This window comes from Sciurus vulgaris (assembly GCF_902686455.1).
Source record: "Sciurus vulgaris genome assembly, chromosome: 11".
NCBI lineage: Eukaryota > Metazoa > Chordata > Mammalia > Rodentia > Sciuridae > Sciurus > Sciurus vulgaris.
Window position 1 is genome coordinate 36,531,568 of NC_136472.1, and position 6,000 is coordinate 36,537,567.

Consider the following 6,000-nt stretch of genomic DNA (forward strand, 5'->3'; position numbering starts at 1 on the left):
AGCCTTTACTCCAGCACCTCAGAATATGACAACATTTGCAGGGGGAGGGCAAAAGGGGTTTTAAAGGTGATGAATGAGGTTAGAATGAGGCCTTTAGGGTGGACCCTAATCTAATATGACTCAAAATTTGAGCACACAGAAAGACCCAAGGGATGAGCACACCCAGAGGAAAGACCACATGAAGCCACAGCAAGAAGGCAGCCACCTGCCAGCCAAGGAGACAGTCCTCAATAGCCAACCTCCTGACCTTGGACTTCTAGTCTCCAGAACTGTAACAAAGTTAATTTCTGTTATTTAAACCACCCAGTCTGTGGTATTTTGTTATAGCAGCCTGGCCAACTGATACATCTCCACTCTGAGGCCTGGGAACCAAGGAAGGGGTCTTAGGCATCCAGTTTCAAGGGACTAGCCATTCAGAGATCCCCAAAGGTGAGGAAGGAGGGTGCTCTCTAAAGTTTCCACAAAGTTGTGCCAAGAGATAAAGCATTGGGCTTAAATATGCACCAGGTCCAGCCAGCAGATGCCAGCCTACCACAAGTATGGTCTAGATCTCAAATGTCCCCCAAAGACTCAGATGCTAAAGGTTGGTGGTCAACGTGTGGCACTATTAGGAGGCGGCAGAACCTTTATGGGGTGGGGTCTAATGGGAGGAATTAAGTCATTGGGGATGTGCCCGTGAAGGGAACATTGGGACCCTGCTCCCCCTTCTCTTTTTGCTTCCCCAGATGCTGTGGAGTGAACAGGTTTCTTCTTCCACCATGACATACTACTGCCTCACCGCAGGCTCACAAGTGAAAGGACCAAGTGACCAAAACCTTGAAACCACGAACCAAAATGTCCTTCCTCCTTGAAAGATGATTTCCTCATGTATCTTGTCACAGTGGCAGAAAGCTGACTGTCACACCAAAGTATGAATGAGAAGCTAATCCCAGGCCCCTTGCCAGCATGAGGCTCCACTGGAGGATGGGTGGAGTCTGCACTGGGAACGAAGTTTAAAGTCTGACTTTGACCATAAGGCTGAGCATATCAATTGTTGAATGGAGACAGTGTTGGAACTAGAAGTGACTAGGAAACTTCTGATTCCTGGAGGTCAGACAGAAGGGCCACAGACCTGCCTTCATGTCCCTCTTAGGGGAAGAGTGAGACCCTCCCCTGAAAAGTTAAAGACATTGAAATGTAAAAAGAAACTGAATTCCAGAACACACTCCTTGAGTCCTGTTTAATTAACATAAGTCCTCTTTCATGTGCAGCAGCTTGGCCCAGTCTCTGGAAAAGTAACAGACCCCATTTAATGAGCAATCATTACCATTCAAAAATTCCCTCACGTCACCATTAAGCAAGTCCAATCTCTTTGAGCAGGACAAGAGCTGATGACAGCAGACGAGTCATTTAACAGCTTCTGCATTCCTTGAACTGACAACTCAAGTACAGATGTTCTACAAATCCAGGGACCAAAGATTACCCTCTCTACCCCGTGACCCAGAGAAGATGAACTCCCAATCAGTAGCGCCGGGTGGGCCTTTGGTTCACATAATATGCCAAAGAAAACTGAGTTCGAATCTGGCTCTGTCATTTAACATCTGTGCAATCTTAGGTCCATGACTTAAGATTTCCTCATCTATAAACTAGGGGTAATAAAGTATGCATCTTATAGGGTTATTGTGCAGAACAGATGAGGAAATAGACGCAAAAGCATTCAGAACATTGGCCCAGGGCAAGGGACTCAATATTCACAGTGCTGTTATCCCTCATTGTCTCTCAAAGTGAAATCTTGTGATGATCTTGGCTTCTCAGCACGGAGTTGTAAAGAACGTTAAATGCGGTGCGTGGTGAGAGAAAGCACAGATTCTAGAACCAGCTGCCTGGATGTGAATCTAGCAAGAATGTGAGGCACACAGGATAAGGGATTGCTGTTACTGCTATTAATGCAGAGGGACAGTGAGACAATGCAGTAGTATTTAGACAGATACGATCCACAGAGTAAGAAGGCAAATATAGCAGCTGCTGTCAGGAAGTGGTCACTTCAGTAAGCCTACATAGCCCGGGAGATTCAGGTCATTCAAAAATATCAAAGGCATTGGACGGTGGTCAAAGAAGCAGAGTATAGTCATCCCTTGCTAGCCACTGGGACTGGTTCCAGGACCCCTGTAGACACCAGGATCTGAAGATGCTCAAGTGCCTTATTTTAAAAATGGTGTAGTATTTGTATATCACCTATGCATACCCTTCTTTGCTTTAAATCATACTTATAATAACAAATACATTACAAATGCCATGTAAGCAGTTGCTATACTGTGCTGTTTAGAAAACAGTAACAAAGAAAAATCAAGTTCATATATCTGTTCAGTACAGAAGCAACTTATTTTTTCAAATATTTTCTGCCCAAGGTGATTGAGTTCTCAGCTACGGAACCTGCAAATATGGCAGGAGGCTCTATGTCCCTAATTTGGAGGCTGCAAAACTGTTATTATCAGCAGACGTGGCTCTCAAGCAAATAGGAGTCTTGAACCCAGACACCCATCCTCCTTGGGCCAGACCCTTGGCCATGGCCTGCAGTGCCCTCTGATCCCACCTCCACCCCCAGCTCTCAGTCCCTCTCTTGTATTACCTGGTCTGGTTTCTTCCTCCAGGGCGATCCTACCCTGCAAGGCAGAGCAGATACCATGGCCTTCCAGCCTCCTGAGAAGGTGACATTTCGAGGGACCCAGCTCTCTCTGGGCCTCGTTCAACACTCACACGGACAAGGACCCAAAGACTGATGGAGAAGCAAATGAAAAAATCTAAAAAGCTGATACCCCTGCAGGAAGTCATTGTTTAGCTAATTCCAGAACTGAAAAACAAGTGTAACATTGGAGAAAGGAGGGTAAAGTGCCATTCAAGGCCATTGTGACAGCCACTGCTCTGTTTACCAGGGAAACAAAGGGGACCTCTGTGTGTGAGGACAATGCTGTTGTGTCACCAGCTGCTTCTGTGTTGCTCCTGGGGACCTGGAACGAGAAACAAGGCCACAGCGCCTTCCTCTATCTGATGCGCTCCAGACTTCACTAGTCACAGCAACCAGGCCAGTCAGAGCGAGGAGAGGAGACTGGGACATTCAGCCCATGGCGCTCTGTACTGGGGAGAAGGGACATTCCCGTAGGAGAGACCACTGCCCAGGTGCCATTTTTCTGTACAGGGTAAGGCCCAAATGTTACTCTCCTCCTCTCTCCACTTCAGAGTTTTAACACAAGTTAGAACTGAAAAGAACCATAAGCATCATTTCTTCATAAACACATGTCATTGTGTTAGTCAGGTTTTCATTTCTATAACAAAATACCTGAGAAAATCAATTTAAAGGAGGAAAGAATTCTTTTTCACTATTTCAGTCCACGGTCACCTGGTTCCATTGTTTGTGGGCCCATGGTGAGACACAAGGGTAGAAGAGGGTGACCAATCAACGTGGTTCATCTTTTGGCAAATAGGAGACAGAGAGAGACAGAGCAAGCCCAGGGACAATACGTACCCTTCAAGGAAAAAGTCCCCAGTGCCCTACTTCCTCTACCCAGGCCCCACCCTAAAGTTTCCAGCACCTTCCAACAGTGCCACCTCTGAGAAACCGGCCTTCAACACATGAGCCTTTGGAGGACATTCCAGACACAAACAGAAACAAACAAATACTCTAACCCCTGGCTTTTTGAAGGGGCACCTGGCCAGGACCAACCTCCAGCCACGAGGCATGTTAGTAGCAATCATCATGTGGTTCATACCCATTGAGCCCCCATAAGGGACCAGGCACAGAGAGAAGTAGGCTCATAAAATGACCCTAGTCACTCCCATCTTCCAGTTCTTGCTCTGACACTTTTCCCATGGATTACAAGAGAGTTTTTTTTTTTTTTTCCCCCCTGAACCTTGGGTTTCTCATCTGTAAGCTGGAAATATTGTAGGGGTACTATGGGAGGTTAAATGAGTTAATTAACACATGCATAACTCTTAGAACAGTGCTTGGTTCATAAACAGTGAACAAAAGCTGCAAATAACAAATTAGATACCCACATTACCCCTGCAACTTGCACAGATTCATGTCCTCATGTCCACGGTGTGGAGAAGGCAGGAAACCCAGGATCCCAAGGACCCACATGCAGCCCTGTGCCTGCCATGGCCTTATTCTCTTCCCTTGTGTCTCCAAGGGAAGTTAGACACTAACGGATGTCTTGAGGAAGAGGCAGAGGACAAATGTGTGAAGACAGTTCTCTGGAACACCTTTATTATTGGGGACTGGGGAGATTCGGTGCCCATATCAGTCTCCTGGGGACAAGGAGGACTGGGCTCTAGAAAATAGCTGCAACAAGAAGAGATGGGAACAGAATGGAACAGGTGGGGGAGGAGCTGGCCAAGTTTTTAAAGAAAAACCAAAGTCTGGGTTTTTATTTCAAATTTCCCAATTTTGCAACACCGTAGATCAGACGTGACATTGTTGATGCAGAGTGAGCCCCAAATCTTGCAGGTTGGGATGCCTGGTGTGGGTGCAGGTGGCATTTCTGAACCAGGACATCCCTGTTGACACTCCCAGCTTTGGTCCCACACTTGCCGGTGGTCTCCTGGTATATGGTCTGTGTCTGCGTCCACCCCTCCCAAATTCATACACTGAAATCCTAATCCCCACAGTGATGGTATTAGGTGGTGAGGCCCTTGGGAGGCAAAAGGTCATGAAGGCAGAGCCCCCATGAATGGGATTAGTGTCCCTATAAAAGTGATCTGAGAGCTCCCTGGACTCTTTGATCACATTAGGACACAGCCAGAAAGTGCCATCTCTAAGACAAGAATTGGTCCCCACCACACACCAAATCTGCTGATCCCTCGACATTGCACTTCTTAGCCTCCATTCTGTGAGCAATAAATTTCTGTTGGATAAACCACATAATCTATAGTATTGGATCATAGCAGCCCAAACAGACTAAGATATCTGGTGAGCTCATCAGGCCAATTCAAAGCTGCTTCTTGACCTGAACAGGGGTCCTGAGACCAAAAAGACAGTGGCCCCTTCCTCCTACAGTCCACCCTTGTCTTAGCCAATGAGATGGGGGTAAGGAAAAGGAATACCAGATAAATGCAATGGAGGAGGCTCTCCCTAAGGGACTACAGGCCCTTTGGCCTAATCCACCTCCTGCAGACTTTCCTCTGATAATGAAGGCAGCTGGGACTTAGAGGTGGGACCAAAGGGAGAAAGGAGAATGGGGGATTAAGTGCCTATAATCACCATCAGTTCAAATTAACATAAGTAGTCTAAGGGACATATGCAAGTTCTAGACAAGATTGCTCACAATGAGCAACCCACTAGGATGGCTGACATCAAGAAGACTGATAATAACAAGCATTGGCAATGATGTGGAGAAAGTGAAACCCTTCCACGCTGCTGGTGCAGATGCAAAATGGTGCAGTCAGTTTGAAAACCAATATAGAAATTCCTCACAAGGTTAAACACAGAGTTACCATATGACCCAGAAATTCCATTCCATATAGCCCAAGTTGCTGTGACTGGTGCAGCCAAACTCTTGGTTCTGGCAAGGGGTGAAGGGGGAATTGGAAAATAAAGATTCACAAACACAGATTTTGAAGATTAAACTAGGATCAGGTGGAGCTCTAGCTTCTGATGAGATACAGATCTAAAGAGTTACACCAGCATCTTTATTTATATATGTCTCATTATCAGATTTAAACTATGCAAAGAATATTATCTTTGTATTCAGGAATATTACAGAAACTAGGACATCTATGTAGCTTTTCTGCAGTTGCAATCCACAGTTGCAAAGTGCAATGTTAGGAGCTCTGTGTAGCTCTCAAGAAAGTTCACTGTTAAAAGTTACTGTAAGGCAGGCAGGAACTGAAAGAGCAGAGCTAGTGAAACGTTGTGGTTGTCTAGCACAAGAATTCCTCTATTCCCAGGAGCTGTGTGCCTGAGATCAAGGTCAGAGCTGATAGGACTCTTGCACAGAGCCTCCTCCTGCAGGGCGTTGCCACAGT

General features: G+C 46.1%; 1 protein-coding gene across 1 annotated transcript in view; it reads right to left on the bottom strand.

Annotated features, from left to right (window-relative positions):
- LOC306640269 (proline-rich protein 5-like) overlaps nt 1-2,722 on the bottom strand; it is a 185,983-nt gene extending 183,261 nt beyond the window's left edge. The window contains exon 1 of the mRNA XM_079104413.1: nt 2,609-2,722. The gene's annotated coding sequence lies outside the window, so the exon portion shown is untranslated. The remainder of the gene's footprint in view (nt 1-2,608) is intronic.
- Between the last annotated feature and the right edge of the window lie 3,278 nt (nt 2,723-6,000).